Genomic DNA, 19,441 nt, shown 5'->3' on the forward strand with positions numbered 1-19,441 from the left:
CAAATATGGGACTCTTCCCCACTCGCCTTTCCCCCAGTTTTTTTGTTTGTTCATTTTGTTTTGCTATTGTCCACAAGCCTTAATGCTTCTTCCTCCAAACCACAACCATCTTTTAAATAATACAGTACAGGGTACTGAGTACCATCGAAGAAAACCAGATGATCTAGGGGGGAAAAACTCTAAAAGGAGAGAAACAAAATGTGACAAACCCTCTCAACAATGACTGTTTTCCCTTGTTTTGTCCTCTTTGTAAGCGTAAGATTGTGTCCTGCCTGGTCATAACTTTCATGGGAATCTAAGAGGAAGAAAAAATGAAACATGAAGAAAATTCTCACCTTTTTAATACCTTTGTCCTTGCTTAGGAAAGATCACTTGTCAAGATGTGTTTGTTTCCAAGGAAGATTGGTTGGAATCCATGGAAGCAAATGTGAACACCATATCCCCTTCTTTTAATGCCTCCACAAGATATTTTCTGATATTCACAGGATGTCCAGGAACAGTCTCAGGCTCCTCCTCGGTCTCTGCTAAGTAGAGAGCAGCAGGTGGCTCTATCAGTCACCTTCCAGCTTCCTGCTCTCAGATGGGAGAGCTAGCTCACATATATCATTCAGGAGCATATTCTCAAACACTAGGCATTCAAGGAGGTGAACAAGGCAAGAAAAAAAAATGCTGGCAATATCTGAGAAGGCAAGCAGGTATTTCAACCAGAATAGTCCAGTTTGTAACCATGCTCTCCTGCCACAAAACCATTCATAGAAACCTGTCAACGCTGGCACAAGAACTTGAAAGCTCCCCACCCACCCCCACCCCTTTTAGCAAGGAACCATAGCAACATCGGTAGGCCCCTGCCTTATTTTGGCCTGGAATCCAAATATCACTTCTCTTTCGTTCCGTGAACATTACAAGAGTAAAACAATAAAATACTTTTTTTTTCCTTTAAAAATAGTTCTATAAAAAAAAAAAAAGTTCATTCTTCAAATAGAAACTGCTCAAAAAAAAAAAAAATCCTTTTGCCTGTCATCCCATTATAAATAATCTGTGAGTTGTAGAGACACCCACAGGGTTTCAGACTGTAGACCTCACTCACTCATGTCTGAGTCTAGCGTCTTGGCAGTCTAAGGAATGGAAACGCTATGGGTGGTTGGACTTCAGTGAGAGCCCCCCTAGCTGGTTTGGGTAATATAGCATGCAAACCACCTTCTTCGAAGCTGCTGGCATTGCCACGGTTTCTCTCCTGTACCCAACGTCCCCTTCCCTCCCCACACCCCCCACCCTACAAAAGCAGCATGCCTAGCCAAATACTTGAAAGAGCCAATTTAATATAAATAACTTAACTAGATATAAAGTTAAGTAGAGAACTGTAGGGGACAGGGAGGGGTGTCAGGCCACCCTAAATTGGGAAGTGGCAATTGCTGAAAGTAGCTACTACTCCTAGGCTGGAGGAATGAAGATCTGGGAATGTTTTCATTTAAAATTTGGGAAGAAGGGTGCCAACAAGCTAAAACTCAGACCTCTGAGATGGGAAGAGCACCACCCGCTCAGTAGGCCCTGGGGTCTCTGACCTCAGAAGAGGCCCCCAGGCTGAGATCTCAACCTCTCCTGAGGTGGCTGAGGTATTTGTCCACCATTACTGTAACTACATTCAGTGCAGTTACATAAAGAGACTGCCCCTGCCCAGTAGTAAACGGGCGTTGACATGGTAATGCTCACAGAAGCAGGAAGTAGACCGGAAGCAAGCAGGAAATCCCGCCTCCGGCCTCATTGGCTCCCTCTGGCGCCCCCTGTCGGCTGAGCTTAATAGGGAGCAGAAGAGGCAAAGCAGAAATCCTAGCCAATGCCAAAAATGGGCTTCATCTGAAAACAACAACATCATAAGCAAGATCTGTCAGAGTTGCCTTCTTCCTCCAAGAAGTGTTTACAGAGCCCCCAGTACAGCCTAGGGAACTTAGGTCTTTTCTTTTGGGGGGACATCTTCTGCCTGTTTCTGACTATAGATGGAGACAGGCCAATAGCAAAAGAGCCATATAGGGTCATGTGTGCTCCCATTTTTATGGCCCCACTCCACTGGCTCTGTCTTCTGTCAGCTTCCATCATTCAGGGTCTGTGTGGCTCTGTTTTGAGCTGTAACATTTCTGAGGCAAACATGATTAAATGATAAACTCTTGTTCTGGTATCTACAAACATCTCTACAAACATCTCTATTTCTTTTTGCTGTTGTTATTATTTATTTATTTTTTTTTTTTTTTTTTTGAGACAGGGAGGGAGGGAGGGAGAGAGAATGAGAATGAATCCCAAGCGGCTCCACGCTGTCAGTGCAGAGTCCCCTGCAGGCCTCAAACTCATGAACTTTGAGATCATGACCTGAGCTGAAATCAAGAGTCAGACGCTCAGCTGACCAAGCCACCCAGGTGCCCCACCCTCCTATTTCTTTATTCAGGACTTTTCTTGGATGGCCTGCTCAAAGTCCTGCCTTCTTTCCCATAAAAGTTATACCACAGATATAGATTTCTTTCAATAAAAGAAAATATTCTGAATATTTGATTTTTAAGGTAATCAAAATAGGGATCCACTCTCATTTGCTAAGTATATGCTAGTATGACATTGACAAACTGGAGATACAGTTTGTTGAGATAATTTACACATTAGTAATACGAAATACGTGGTAGCCGCAGACACACCTGGGTTTTGCCAAGTCAGAGCTAGGTCTGAACCCTGGCTCCGCCACTTTCTAGCTGTGCGGTCATGGGCAAATTCTGTAATTCCTCTACGCTTTAGCGAGTTTATTTAGTTTTTTTTTTTTTTTAATTTAATGTTTTATTTTTGAGAGAAAGACAGAGTGTGAGTGAGGGAGGGGCAGAGAGAGAGGGAGACACAGAATCTGAAGCAGGCTCCAGGCTCTGAGCTGTCAGCACAGAGCCCGACATGGGGCTCAAACTCCCAAGAGTGTGAGACCATGATCTGAGCCAGAGTTGGACGCTCAACCAACTGAGCCACCCAGGCGCCCCTTTAGTGACTTCCTTTGTATAAGGGGGACTAACACCAATACCTATTTTATAGGATGGTGGTGAGGATTAAACAAGGTAACACGTATTTAAAACTTGACTTAGAAGCTGGCATATGCAGCCCCTTGACGAAGGTTATGCAGGCTCCGGGTCCAGCCCACAAAGGCCTGTTTTACACAAGAAATAGCTCAAGAAGGGTACAAATAGCATTCTTGAACTCTGGAGTGTTGATGTAGTAATGTGGCCAGATGGGTAGTCCAGGGGAAAGACCTGAAATTGTCCCTTTGTGCCCTGGAAGAGGCTCAGTTGGAATGGTCAGTATTGGCACCACAGAGATGAGGAATGAGCTATAGCTGATACCGGGAAAGTGCAGATGAGGGACAGGATGGCTGGAGGTACGGGACAATCGTGAGCCAGGCAACCTGCAGAGATCTCTCAGGCACTCGGGATGGTGGCGGGTTCCATACTTTAAGTCTGTGCGGGTCATGAAGAGAAGGTAGAGCACGGGGGAGGGGAAGGGCCCGGGCCCCCCGTGCCTGGGAACCAGGCAGTTCACAAGGCAGGAACCCGGACCTGGAGGACAAGGCCCTTCATTAAGGTTTCTTTTACCCCTTCTGAGACATAAAGGCAGAGCCAGATGGGCCTGGAGGCAAACGTATCCTAGAGTTCAGGAGTACAGCCAGGTATTTAACCCTGAAAATGATGAAGCCACTCCCTCAGCTATCAAAAATTAAAAGCAACATGAAACCAGACACTAAGTATAAAAGCGTCCAACACAGGTCTGAGTTCCCACAATAACCATACCTATTTTACTGTTCCTGAAGCAGCAAACTCTTCCTGCCCTCAACCCTTTACTCCTCTCCTCCTAACTTTAGCTTCCCCACTGGGCATAGCTTGGCTTGCATCCCCTGAGTTTTAGATTATAAATCTTTATATGTTTGTGGGAAGGTCTAGAAGTTCTACCAATAGGGAACAGAGAAACTAAGCTGGGCTCATCAGAGTGAATCTGGAAGAATCCAGTGGAGTTTATTATTAACTTCAGGGGACGTTCTGGGGACCCTCCAGCCCCGAAAATAAAGTCAGAGGAGGCCCCAAGCATCAGGAATCCAACCATTTTAAGCTGGATTAACAAATTGGCAAATGCACCCTTTTACTTATTTTATATAGTGATGTTTACCTCTGGGAAGTATCTGCTTTGTCTTCATTAGGCTGGTAGCTCCAGGAAGTCATGTGCTTTCTCTCTCAGCACCCAGCATGGTAGATGTTAGAATTCTAAGGCTGCTCAGAAGAGAAATGCTATCCGCAGAGAGACAGCAAGGGCAACCCCACTGACTAATAAAGGAGAAGAGAATATGACTCAGAGGGGGCAGAAAGTGAAAACAGATACACAGGCATTAAGCCAGTTAATGTATTACTGGATGGGCTGGAGCTGGGGTTTGAAAGGAATTAAAGGTTCTGAGGAAGAAGGGGTGGAGGTTCTTCGAGCTTCTATTGTTTGTTCTAGGTCAGTGGGATCTCGGGGAAGATGGGGCTACGATAGCTGGCCACACACAAGTGGTTAAAAGACCCAACACAATCAACTCTGTCTCGACTCAGGGTTGTTCGATGAAACCCACACTCAGCGGACACTCCCCATGAACTGGAGCAAAAGGGAAAAGAGATTCAAGAAAGAAAAAAGAACACACCACCCCCCCCCCCCCCCCCTGCATAGAATTCACTATGTATCTGTTCACTAAATGCAGCGGAAAATTCTCAAAGCACGAAAGAAGGGTATCTTCTCAAGTAGATACAATCCCGCTTGCTCCCTCCTGCTCACATTCCCAAGGCAGATCATCTGCTGAATTGTACAGGAGGCCTTATTTGCTTACTCTCCCCTTCAGCCCCCCAACGTTGAGTGGAGCCCCCTTTCTACCAAAGCCAGACTACCTGCTCCTCAGTACCACAGACCCAGAGGCCAGCCACCGCCATGTTTTCTCTTCCCTCACCTCATAAGCCTGTCCAAATGCACTGGCCCTCACTGTGGTGTCATGAGCTTCTGAGGGCAGGGACCACGAATGACTCAGCTCTGCCTCAGCAGCTAGCATGACAACCTGAAGATGATAGGTTCACTGTAAATGTTTCCCGAATGAATAACTGCCTCGGTGTCCCAGGGAAGGTCCTCTTAGTACCGGTGTCTTAGAACTAGAGTTTACAGGTGCAGCTGACCCTCGAACGAGACAGTTTGGAACTAAGCGGGTGCACTTCTATGTGGATTTTTTTTTTTACAGTACAGTATTTGTATTTTCTCCTTATGATTTTCTCAGTAACATTTTGTTTTCTCTAGCTTACTTTATTATGAGAATCCAGTACACCGAACATATAAAATATGTGTTAATTGACTTATGTTATTGGTAAGGCTTCTGGTCGACAATAGGCTATTAAGTTTTGGGGGAGTCAGAAGTTTTACATGGATTTTTGACTGGGTGATGGGGAGAGATAGCACCTCTAACTCCCTGTATTGTTCGAGCGTCAATTGTAGTTCTTGGAATTAACAGGTAGAGACTCCCTGAAGTTAGCTATGCCCCAAAACGTAATGCCACCAAGCTGAAACTAACTGAAATCCAAACAGCATTTAAGGGATTAATTTTGGGACGCCTGAGTGGTTCAGTTGGTTAAGAGCCCAACTTCAGCTCAGGTCATGATCTCGCAGTCCAGGAGTTTGGGTCCCGTGTCAGGCTCTATGCTGACAGCTCAGAGCCTGGAGCCTGCTTCAGATTCTATGTCTCCCTTTCTCTCTACCCCTCCCCCACTCACACTCTGTCTCTTGAAAATGAATAAATGTTAAAAAAAAAAAAACAATGGTTTTTTTTTTTTTTTAAAAAGGGATTAATTTTGCTTAGGAAACTTCTCAGAAATAGCCTACACCAAAAAAGAGAGTTGGAAGCAACTTAATGAGATTAAGGTGCCCGCCCAGGGTGCCTGGGTGGCTCGGTCAGTTGGGTGCCTGACTCTTGATTTCCACTCAGGTCATGATCTCACGGATCATGGAATAGAGCCCTGTGTTGGGCTCTGTGCTGACAGTGAGAAGCCTGCTTGGGATTCTCTCCCTCTCTCTCTGCCCCTCCCCCACTCACTCTCACTCACTCTCTCAAAATAAACAAACGTGAAAAAAACAAAAAGATGCCTTCCATTGTGTCATTAGGAAGTAACCTAAACGGAACCAATAATAAATGGTAAGTGACATGGCAGTGCTTCATCCATTCACCTCACGTAACAGTTGTTGATGGAGGAGGCTAAGTTTTAGATGCTAGAGTTACAAAGTTGATTAAGACAGTCTCTACTTTCAAGGTGCTCATAGTCTCGTGTGGGAGAAATATGTGAAAACAGATGGTAATGCCACGTAGGAATACAAGCAGGAATATACGCTGGCTTTAAAAGAGGCCCAGAGGTTGAAACAAAAAAAGGGAATGGTCAGAAATACAGGCACAAACAATTAAGTGTGGGTCTTAATGAAATCTAGAAGAAAAAAAAAGAGTAAGAATTTGTGTGGCTGCCTCCTGCAATGTCTAGAGAAGGGTCTTGGCTAGTGGCAGTGGCCACAGGATGAACAAATATGGGTTAAAGGAAATGTCTCCTTAGAACAGCCATTTGGGAAAAGAAAGGGAGATCACAACCCCAACACTATAAACATACATTTCAGATTTATATCTAAAAAGAAAAAACAGTTCCAAAAGATCCAGGAAATGTATGATACCTAAGTTGGGAATTTCTTTTTAGTATTATATCAAGAACAGAAAATTATTTAAAAAAAAAAAAACAGATTTAACTATATGGAAACCATAAACAGAACTATCATTTGAAGTAAGAAATGGGACTTATGGGAAAGCTCCTTAAAAAGGAGAGGCTAAGACCTTCTTTCCTTCTTTGGGAACTCATGAATGCAGATTTAATGGCTGGGGCTTCAGCAGCTATCTAGGATCTTGAGGCAACATTGAAAGGGGAAGCCATGAGGTGAAAGTAATACCACGGAGCCATTTCACCAGTTCTGGACTGACTGCCTACTTCTAGGTTTCATTAATAAAAGCGAGAGAGATACCTTCTTTACTCACTACTTTTTCAGGTCTGATATGAGCCGTCATTCACAAATTCCTAACCCACACAGAAGCTGTTTCTTAACTGAGGGACATTTCAAATCATAGGTATGAAAAAGTCACATGTTTCAGGGGAGTCAAGAGAAGGTAGTCTGAAGGCTGTAGAGTATACAGGAGCTCTAATTCCCATCCTATCACCGCCTCCCTCATCCCCACACTATCACAGCATCTCTTGTTTCGCACGAAAAACACAGTTCAGGTGAGAAGTCTGGAAAAGAATGCACCCAACATTAACCACAGTATTCTTGGTTGTGTGATCACTGCCGGTTTTCAGTTTCTCTTTTTTGTTTCATCAGTTTTGGTTCCCCGCCTCCCTCCCCCGAAGTTTTCATCTAAATTCCAGTTAGTCAACACACCATGTAATATTAGTTTCAGGTATATAATACAGTGATTCAGTAATTCCATACAATACCTGGTGCTTACCACAACGCATGCACTCCCTAATTCCAATCACCTCTTTCACCCACCACACCCATCAGATTATTCTCTATAGTTATGACCTTGTTTCTTGGCTTGCTTCTTTTCCCATGTTCATCTGTTTTGTTTCTTAAATTCCACATATGAATGAAATCATAGGGCCTTTCTCTGACTTATTTCACTTAGCATTATACTCTCTAGCTCCATCCACATCATTGCAAATGTCAAGGTTTCATTTTTATGGCTGAGTAATATTCCATTGTGTATACATACCACATCTTCTTTATCTGTTCGTCTCATCAGTTTTCCAATTTATCGAGAATTCACATGTATTATGGATTTTTAGAGTTTTTAAAAGCTATTTTAGAATCATCTTGGGAAACAAAACAAACACTACTCTCTTGGGGTGCCTGGGTGGCTCAGTTGGCTAAGTGTCCAACTCTTGATTACAGCTCAGGATATGATCTCGTAGTTCATGAGATCGAATCTCACGTTGAGCTCTGAGCTGACAGTAAAGAGCCTGCTTGGGATTTTCTCTCTCTCTCTGCTCCTCCTGTGCATGTATGTGCTCTCTCTCAAAATAAACATTTAAAAATAAATTAAATATTTAATTGGCACCACCCACAGGATTTTCTTCATTTACCACAAAAATACTTTTTTCTCCGTTGCCATCACCTGGCATTATCTTTGGTTTTTGTCTTTTCCACAACTGATAGATGAAAAGTGATATCCCACTATGGTTTTCATCTGTATTTCTTTTATTAGTAGTCAACTTGAGCCCCTTTTCATATATTTGTGGCCATTTGCATTTCTTCTTCAATTTCTTTCCCACTAATGTTTTTCTGTCCATTTTTATGTTACACTATTTACTACTTATTATTAATTTTGTAAGAGCTCTGAATTTAGGGGCACCTGGGTGGCTTAGGTGGTTTAGGCGTCCAACTGGCGATTTCGGCTCAGGTCATGATCTCTCGGTTTGTGAGTTCAAGCCCTGCATCGGACCCTGGGCTGGCAGCTCAGAACCTCCTTGGGATTCTCTCTCTGCACCTACCCTGCTCTCTTGCATACTCTCTCTCTCTCTCCCAAAAGTAAATAAACTTAAAAAAACATAGCTCTGAATTTATCAGTTATGTACTCTTCGTTCAGTTTCTGTGGCTATGTCATCCCAGTGCGTTGTTTGACTAGGTTTTATGGGGCTCTTTCCTAGGCTTAACACTCGATACACAGAAACTCACGATTATTTGATACGGTCAAACTTCTCTATTTTTTCCTTTTGCCTTTGGAGATTCATGTAATGAATGGAACAGAAAGCCCATTTCTACTCCAGGGTCATACAAATATTCACTCACATTTGCGTTTAATAATTTTTAGGGGCTTTTTACATTTAAATTTTGGAGCCATCGGGGATATATTTTGATGTAGGGGAGGCAATGATTATGCTAGGACCGCACAGTTATCTTGGCCATGCTCTGAGTGGCAGAATCCATACACTTCAGGTGCTATTTAAGTAAGATGCAGGGATCCCCTGCTTCCCTCAGACTACATTCACTTCACTTTCACAAAAGACTGACGTTAGCATCCGTTAAATCCAAAGGGGAGTTTCGCTTTTGCTAAAAAAATTAATTAAAAAAATAAAAAGCTGCTACTCTACTAACGTAGGTCTTTCCAAAAAGCGAAGTGGCTTCACAGAAACTTTGGGAAAGCAGGGGATACTCTTCCCTTTTACCGTGTGGCTTATGAAAGTGTCCATGGGCACACCCTACCTTCAGGTCGTGGGGGAAGCGTGTGTTCTCATGAGCTGGTCAAGCTCCCATCCATAATGCCATACATCCGTGTCATCCGTGCCATCATGCAGAGATAGAGCGGGTCTAACAACCAACCTGATCCGCTTATACTCGTGGGAAAAATTTTTTTTAACTAAGGGACTTACTCACGTGTTGGTTCTGTGAAAAAGCCAAAAAGCAGGAGAGGTTAGAAGCTGGTATTTGTGAAGGGAGACAGAAGTACCTGGCGAGTCCAGAGGGCTAGCAGAAACACACAGTGACAGGCAAACGGAGCCCAGTGCGGAAGCATCAGGAAGAACCTGCTATACAGTTAGATGAGTGGCAGAATAAGGAAGGCAGGCCTCTGTGGGGTTAAAGCAGACAGGGGACTAATCCCCAAATAAACACATACATAGAAGATGGTGATGGAGGCCAGAAAAGCTTGGATTAATTGGCACCCCATTCTCCATACCCATTAATGGAACCATTTTCTGCTCTGTCCTTTCCAATGGAAACAAATGGGGAACAGGGTGATATCCGGGGTTTATGCATCAAGTCAACTTCCAGGGACTGTCCAGGGCGCATTCAAACTGATTACCAACCTCTGTAACAAAATATTCCTCTCCCTCACTGTGTGACTTTACAGCTACTTGGCTTCTCTAGGCCTCAGTTTCCTCACTGTGTTGAAACTCTAACCCTAAGCCTGAACCCTAAACCCGTACCCCTGAATCTGGAAGACCAGCTCTTTCAACACAGAACTTCTCTGATCCTGCTCCTTGGCCTCTTTGTCTTGGGAGCAGCATGCCTGGAAGGTTCAAGAATCCTTATCTGACAGCAGAGCTCCCCAAAGGAGGAAGGAAGGAGGAAAGGACTAGAAGTGAGGGGCCAGCTGGGAGGATTCTGGGAAGAGAAGTCCATGTGCAAATGAAAAGGGCCTAGCCATGTCGGTGACAATGGGGATAAGAAGACAGAATAGACAGAGACAGGAAAAATTTTAAAGTATCACAGAGATAGATCTGAGGAGACCTGAAAACCAAATCTGAAAACTAGCAGCCTTCGGACCTGAAGTTCACGATGGTGACCCCAGGTCACACCAGCCAGGAAAGGAAAAGTCGATCGCTTTCACACAACTTGAAAACTTTGAATAACTTTCATAAAAGCTAAAAATAGGACTCTCCACAAGTATACACCGAACAGGCACCAAAATCTTACTCAATTAGATCATCTAAGACAGAGGAGAAGGAAGAAGGTACATCTGGCTCAAAGAGCATCTTGAGAAACGATTTGTAGACATTTATAAAGCAATGTTAGAATAAAGTTTCTAGTTTAGATACAAAACTGGTCAACACTCCAAGGTGATACAAAAATCATAACATTTGGGATCTCTCTTTTTTAATTTTTTTCATGTTTTATTATTTATTTTTGAGAGACAGACAGACAGACACACGGAGCACGAGTGGAGGAGGCACAGAGAGAGGGAGACACAGAATCTGAAGCAGGCTGCAGGCTCTGAGCTGTCAGCACAAAGCCCGAGGTGGGGCTTGAACCCACGAACCCTGAGATCATGACCTGAGCCAAAGTCAGACGCTTAACCAACTGAACCACCCAGGCGGCCCTAGGATCATTTAGTGAACAGAAATTATTTGCCTCTCTACAGAAAAGACCTGGAAATACCAGGGAAATTCACGGAGTCTGAGACCTTAACTAATAGGAAATAGGGAAGCCAAACAAATACTTGTTTTTCTAAATTAGTGGTTCTCAACCAGGAGAGCTTTTGCCTTCCAGGGGACATTTGGTATTATGTGGAGACCTTTTTTGGTCACAACTCAGCAACTCTGGGAGCTGGGGTGGTTAGCATCTTGCAAGTCGAGGCCCTGAAGGGCACAGGACAGACTCCGAAATAAGAAATCATCCTGCCCCAAATATCAACAGTGTAAAGGGTGAGAAGCTCTGCCCTAGACAATCACCCGTGGATGGTCTTGTTAAAGAATGCCCTCAGAGGACTCTGTCATCATCGCGAGAGTATGTTGCCCATTGTTTTTTCTTATTCACACGTTTTAAGTAATTTATATTACCAGTAACGTCAACCATCTGCTTTCAAAGGAAGGTAGAGTTCTTTTTACAAGTATTTCACCCAAGAATTTTTTTAAAGTTTTCTCCTTAACCTGAGGAACATGAGAAAAAAAATCACTTGAACACAACGCCTCTCCCCATTTACTGAGCATCTGGTCTTCTTGAGCTCCCAAGGTAGTTTCTGTCCAAAGATGATAGGATTTTTCCAGGGAGCATGAAAGGACCCATACATTTCTTAAACAACCCCCCCTCCCAAACACAAAAAAGATGCTATGATAGAACTTGGGGAAGCAGACAGAAGTGACAGACGTACAGGTCACAGGAAGGACAGCACAGGGAGGAGAGAGGGGCCGACGGCCACACCAGTCGCCCCCCTCCGAATCCACCACCTTCCCTCCCGTTCCTGCTCCAGCCCTCTAGTTCCAAACCTCTGCCAACACCACTGTCCCCTGAGGCACCCAGGCCAGGCTTTTCAATTACATCTCAGGCTCTTCCTCTTTCCTTCCCACCTACATGAATTGACGCGTTCAGTAAAGCACGTCTGGAGCAATTACTGATTATTGCTGGGCGCTGAGCACAGAGACAACAGTGAGCAAAACTGTCTTTCAGCGGATTGCCAAGGCCCTTGGATTCCTCCTTGATTAGCTCTCCATCCTTGTCCTTTCTTACCGTGAGTCAGGCTCTCTGCAGCCACAGCCTCTTATTCCTCTGCCCCCGGTACAGCTTCGCCTGCCTTCAGATCCTCTCCCTGAAGCACAACTCTGCCCCATGTAACTCCCTGCTAAAAACAAATCCCCAGGAACTTCCCTTTGCATGGGCTTAGAGAATAAAATCCAGTCACCTTCACTCAGCCATCAGGCTCCTTCAGACTTAACTCCCAGGTTTTCTTGATTCAAAGATACTGCCTCGGAAAGCACCATTCACTACTCCCAGGACAGAGGGCAGCTGATTTTGTCAACTCCCTCATCTGCAGGTATCATAAAAGCACCCAACCACTATGTCTGTCATGCTAGATAAATATTTACCGGCCCCAAAATAAATATTCCTAAAGTCAGAAAACAAATTATGATCATCTACAGCGTGTCGTCAGAACATGTTTTTTTTTTAAGCTGCAAGTTTTTTTTTTTAATTTTATTATTTACTTTGTGAGAGAGGGAGAGGGAAAAAAAAGAGCCAGTGGGGGAGGGGCAGAGGACGGGGGGGGGGGGGAGGGGGCGGGGAGGTTGGGAACTGAGGATCCGAAGTGGGCTCTGTGCTGACAGCAGAAAGCCTGTTATGGGGCTTGAACTCACGAACCATGAGATTGTGACCTGAGCCGAAGTCAGACACTTAATTGAGCGAGCCACCCAGGCACCCCTGTGACATTTTTAATAGGTTTTTCATTTTAAAAATGAGTTTTGCTACTTCCCAACATTTAAAAATCTAAATTTAAAGTAATAAGTTCTTTGGGGGGAAAAGATATTCAAGGGAAACAGGTGCTATATTTTTAAATTCATTTTTTAAAAATTTTTTTAACATTTATTTGTTTTTGAGACAGAGAGAGACAGAGCATGAGCAGGGGAGGGTCAGAGAGAGAGGGAGACACAGAATCCGAAACAGGCTCCAGGCTCTGAGCCGTCAGCCCAGAGCCCGACGCGGGGCTCGAACTCACGGGCCGTGAGATCGTGACCTGAGCCGAAGTCGGACACCCAACTGACTGAGCCACTCAGGTGCCCCCAGGTGCTATATTTTTAAAATGATATCCTCACAAAGCTGACATTTATCGTTCATTCAACCTGTGGTGGATGCAAGGATATTCTTGGTGAACCGAATGTAGGCCTTTACCTCAAGGAATTTAACAGACAAGTGGAGAATACAAGCAGGTATTAGATTTGTGTAAGGTGCTTTGATAGGTTCTTTGGTTGCAAATATGTGGGTCAGAGAAGGCCCCTGAAAGAGGTAATATCTAGGCTGAGACCTGATATTTGTGTCTATTAATTTTTCTTTTTGTTTTATAAGGAGAAGGCTTAAAACCACGATTGTCCAATTTAAAATTTCAACCTCTTTTAGCACCTGTCACAATGTGGTCTAGATAGTCATTTAATCTCTGAACTTATACCCCGCAACCTTGCTCGTTTGGCCTGCCACCTTCTTGCAAATAAAGACTGTATCTTACTCATTATGTATCTCCAGTATCTATGATTGTGACTTGTATTTGTAGCCAATAATGTGGGTGGAACAGAATGGATAAAATGGAACAAACTGGAAACAATATATACTTTAAATTACTGAATATCTTCATGCAGTTGTGAGGCAAGCTATTTGGCAAGCAAATATTGGTAAACAAATTCAGCTAATATCTGATAAGTACTATGAACAATTATACATGAACAATTTAAACAACCCAGAAGGAATGAATAAATTCCAAGAAAAATAAAACCCACTAAGACTGAATTAGGAAGAAATAGAAAATCTGAACAGACCAATTACTAGTGAGGAGACTGAATCAGTGATCAAACGCTTCCCAAGAAACAAAAGTCCAGGACTAGATGGTTTCCCTGATGAATTCTACGCAGCATTTGAAGAATACCTTTTTTTCTCACACTATCCCAAAGTTAGAAGAGCAGGAAACACTTCCAAATTCATTTATGAGTCCAGCATTACTGTGACATTAAAATGAGACAAGGACATTACAAGAAAAAGTTACAGGCCAATATCCATGATGAACACAGATGCAAAAATCCTCAACAAAATATTAGCAAACAAAATTCAACAATACTTTAAGAGAATCACATTACACGATCAAGTTCCAGGGATACAAAAATGATTCAGTATCTGCAAATCAATCACTTTGATACACCAAATAACAAAATGAAGGATAAATATCATAGATCATCTCAATAGATACCAAAAAAGTATTTGATAAAATTCAACTTTTCTGATAAAAATTCCCAACATGGATGAAAGACCTCAATGTAAGACAGGAAGCCATCAAACTCCTCGAGGAGAAAGCAGGAAAAAACCTCTTTGATCTTGGCCACAGCAACTTCTTACTCAACACCTCTGGAGGCAAGGGAAATAAAAGCAAAAATGAACTACTGGGACCTCATCAAAATAAAAAGCTTCTGCACAGCGAAGGAAACAATCAGCAAAACTAAAAGGGAACCGACAGAATGGGAGAAGATATTTGCAAATGACATATCAGATAAAGGGTTAATATCCAAAATCTACAGAGAACTTATCAAACTCAACACCCAAAAAACAAATAATCCAGTGAAGAAATGGGCAAAAGATATGAATAGACACTTCTCCAAAGAAGACATCCAGATGGCCAACAGACACATGAAAAAATGCTCAACATCACTCATCATCAGGGAAATACAAATCAAAACCACAATGAGATACCACCTTACACCTGTCAGAATGGCTAACATTAACAACTCAGGCAACAACAGATGTTGGTGAGGATGCAGAGAAAAAGGATCTCTTTTGTATTGTCTGTGGGAATGCAAGCTGGTGCAGCCACTCTGGAAAACAGTATGGAGGTTCCTCAAAAAACTAACAATAGAACTACTCTATGACTCAGCAATTGCACTACCAGGCATTTATCCACGGGATACAGGTGTGCTGTTTTGAAGGGACACATGCATCCCCATGTTTATAGCAGCACTATCAACAATAGCCAAAGTATGGAAAGAGCCCAAATGTTCAACAATGGATGAATGGATAAAGAAGATGTGGTACACATATATACAATGGACTATTACTTGGCAATCAAAAAGAATGAAATCTTGCCATTTGTAACTATGTGGATGGAACTGGAGGGTATTATGCTAAGTGAAATTAGTCCGAGAAAGACAAAAATCATATGCCTTCACTCATATGAGGACTTTAAGAGACAAACCAGATGAACCTAAGGGGAAGGGAAACAAAAATCATATAAAAACAGGGAGGGTGACAAAACAGAATAGACTCATAAATATGGAGGACAAACTGAGGGCTACTTGGAGGGGTTGTGGGAGGGGGAATGGGCTAAATGGATAAGGGGCACTAGGGAATCCACTCCTGAAATCATTGTTGCACCGTATGCTAACTAATTTGGATGTACATTTTAAAAAATAAAAAATAAAATAAAAAAGAGCCCCCCCAAAAGAGATGGATAAACCAAATGAGATATACTTTCAAAAAAAGAATTCCCAACAAAGTGGGTTTAGAGGAATATAGTGCAACATAATTAAAGCCATATATGACAAACCCACAGCTAACATATTCAATAGTGAAAAGCTAAAAGCTTTTCCTCTGACATCAGGAACAAGATAAGGATTTACACTCTTATCACTTGTATTCAACATAGTATTCAAAGTCCTGGCCAGAGCAATTAAGCAAGAGAACAAGAAAGGCATCTAAATTGGTAAGGATGCAATACTCTCTATTTGCAGATGCCATGATACTATATATAGAAAATCCTAAAGATTCCACCAAAAAACTATTAGAACAAATGAATTTAGCAAAGTTTCAGGGTTAATATATAGAAATTGGTTGCATTTCCACACACTAATAACAAAGTAGCAGAGAGACAAATTTTAAAAATAATCCCATTTATAGAGGTGCCTGGGTTGCTTAGTTGGTTAAGCGTCCAACTCCTGGTTTCAGCTCAGGTCCTGATCTCATGGTTTGTGAGACTGAACCCTGCATTAGGCTCCATGCTGACAGCTAGAAGCCTGCTTGGTATTCTCTCTCTGCCTTTCTCTCTGCACCCCACCCCAATTGCACATACACTCTCTCTCTCAAACTTTTAAAAAATAAAAAATTATCCCATTTATAATTGGATGAAAAATAATAAAATACCTAGAAATAAATTTAGCCAGGGAGGTGAAAGAACTCTGTTCTTAAAACTATAAGACACTGGGGTGCCTGGGTGGCTCAGTTGGTTAAGCGACCAACTTCGGCTCAGGTCATGATCTCACAGTTGGTGAGTTCGAGCCCTGCATCAGTCTCTGTGCTGACAGCTCAGAGCGTGGAGCCTGCTTCGGATTCTGTGTGTCCCCCTCTCTTTGCCCCTCCCCTGCTCACACTCTGTGTCTCTGTCTCTCATTAATAAATAAAAAACGTTAAAAATATTTAAAAAAATTAAGACACTGATGAAAGGAATTGAAAACAACACAAATAAATGGAAAGATGTACCATGCTCATGGACTTAAAGAATTGATATTGTTAAAATGTACATACTAGCCAAAGCAATCTATATATTTAATGCAATTCCTATCAAAATACCAGTAGTATTTTTAACAGAACTAGAATAAATAATCCTAAAGTTATATAGAACCATGAAAGCCAAAGTAAGCTTGAGAAAGAAAAACAAAGCTTGAAGTACCACAATCCCAGATTTCAAGGTATACTACAAAGCTATAGTCATCAAAACAGTGTAGTACTAGCACAAAACCAGACACATAGATCAATGGAACAGAAGACAATGCCCAGAAATAAACCCACACTTATATGGTCAATTAATCTACGACAAAAGAGGCAAGAATATACACTGGGGAAAAGATAGTCGCTTTAAAAAATGGTGCTGGGAAAACTGGACAGCTAGAAAAGAATAAGACTGGATCGTTTTCTTACACTATACACAAACAGAAGGTGGAATCAAGACCTAAATGTGAGACTTGAAATCATGAAACTCCTCAGAAAAAACATAGGCAGTGATCTCTTGGACATCGGCCTAGCATCATTTTTCTAGATATGTCACCTCAGGCAAGGGAAACTAAAGCAAAAGAAACTACTACAACTATACCAAAATAAAAAGCTTTTGCACAATGAAAGAAACCATCAACAAAATGAAAAGACAATCTGCTGAATGGGAGAAGCTATTTGCAAATGATATATCTAAGAAGGGTTAATATCCAAAACATGTAAACAAGTACTACAATTCAACATGAAAAAACAATCTGATTAAAAAAGAGGCTGAGGTCCTGAATAGACATTTTTCTATAGAAGACATAGAGATGGCCAACAGACACATGAAAAGATGCTCAACATCTTTAATCAATGGGAAATGTTAATCAAAACCACAATGAGATATCACCCCACACATGTCAGAATGGCTAATACCAAAAAGACAAGAGGGACATCTGGGTGGCTCAGCTGGTTGAGTGTCCGACTCTTTGGCTCAGGTCATGATCCCACGGTCATGGAATCAAGCTCCAGGTCAGACTCTGCACTGAGCGTGAAGCCCGCCTCACATTCTGCCTCGCCCCCTTTGCCTCTCCCCAGCTCATGTACATGCTCTCTCCCTAAAATAATAATAAAAAGAAAGACCAGAAAAAATAAGAGTTAACAAGGATGCAGTGAAAGGGAAATCTTCATGCTATGTTGGTGGGAATGTAAACTGATGTAGCCACTGGGAGACAGTATCGAGGTTCCTTAAAAAAACAAAACAAAAATGAAAATGCCATATGATCCAATAATTCCACTGCTGGGAATTTACCCAAAGAAAACGTAAACACTAATTCAAAAAGATATATATATATATATATATATATATATATATATATATATATATATATATATATATATATATATCCCTATGTTTACTGCAGCACTAATTAAAATAGCCGATATATGGAAGCAACCTAAACGTCCATCAATAGATGAACGAATAAGGAAGATATAGTATCTATACACACAATGGAATATTACTCAACCATAAAAAGAATGAGACCTTGCCATTTGTGACAACATAGATGCACTAGAAGGTATTATGCTAAGTGAAATAAATCAGACACACAAAAAAGACAAATACCACACGATTGCACTTATATGTGGAACCTATAACACACACACACACGCCAGAAACAGTTTCCTAAGCGTAGTGAATAAACTAGTGGTTTCCAGAGGGTTGTGGGAATGGCAAAATAGATGAAAGGGATTAAGAGGTATAAATGTCCAGTTATAAAATTAAGTCAGTCACAGGGATGTAAAGTACAGCATGGTGAATACAGTTAATAATATTGTAGTAACTTTTTTTTTTTTTTACTTTTTTTAACGTTTATTTATTTTTGAGACAGAGAGAGACAGAGCATGAACGAGGGAGGGGCAGAGAGAGAGGGAGACACAGAATCGGAAATAGGCTCCAGGCTCTGAGCCATCAGCCCAGAGCCCGACGCAGGGCTCGAACTCATGGATCGCGACATCGTGACCTGAGCTGCAGTCGGACGCTTAACCGACCGAGCCACCCAGGCGCCCCAATATTGTAGTAACTTTGTATAGTGACAGGTGGTAACTGCGCTTAGGGTGAGCACTGTGTAATATATAGAATTGCCAAATCACTACGTCCTACACCTGAAACATAACATTGTATGTCAATTATACTTCAATTTTAAAAAGAAAAAAGAAAAACACCTACTATCTATCTACAACGTAAGATCATTCAGCCATAAAAAAGGAAATCTTGCTATTCGTAAAAACACAGATGGAACCTGAGGGCATTATATTAAGCGAAATAAGTCAGAGAAAAACACTGTATGATCTCACTTATATGTGGAATTTGAATAAACAAACAAAAAAACAACTAACTCTTGAGTACAAAGAATAGATTGGTGGTTGCCACCGGCAAGAGGTATGGGGTGGGAGAAAGGCGTGAGGGTGGTCAACAGGTACAAACTTCCCGTTATAAGTCACAGGGTTGTAATATACAGCCTGGGGACTGGAGTTAATAATATTGTACTGTATATTTGAAAGCTGCTAAGAGGGGAGTTCTTAAAAGTTCTGGGGAAACGAATTGTAACTATGTGAGGTGACAGGAGTTTGCTAGGCTTATTCTGGTGACAATTTCACAATATATGCAAGTTTCAATCATCATGCTGTACACCTGAAACTAATATAATGTTATATGTCTACTTTATGGCAATAAAACAACCATCAATCACCACCCAGTCCCCACTTCACAGCTGTGAGATCCTGGACAAGTTGCTTAATTCCTCTGAGGCTTAGTTTCCTGGTCTCCAGAGTGGCGGTGTAGGGGAGGAGAGGGTGGGAAAGGATAAAAAAAGCAAACCAACTGTTTCCTAGAGTTTTG

General features: G+C 42.0%; 1 non-coding gene across 1 annotated transcript; it reads right to left on the reverse strand.

The window, feature by feature from the left end:
- Positions 1-10,838: 10,838 nt before the first annotated feature.
- TRNAQ-UUG (transfer RNA glutamine (anticodon UUG)) lies at positions 10,839-10,923 on the reverse strand. Its single transcript has one exon. It is a non-coding gene; the product is annotated as a tRNA-Gln (tRNA).
- Positions 10,924-19,441: the final 8,518 nt, after the last annotated feature.

The sequence above is a fragment of the Acinonyx jubatus genome, chromosome B3, assembly GCF_027475565.1.
Source record: "Acinonyx jubatus isolate Ajub_Pintada_27869175 chromosome B3, VMU_Ajub_asm_v1.0, whole genome shotgun sequence".
NCBI lineage: Eukaryota > Metazoa > Chordata > Mammalia > Carnivora > Felidae > Acinonyx > Acinonyx jubatus.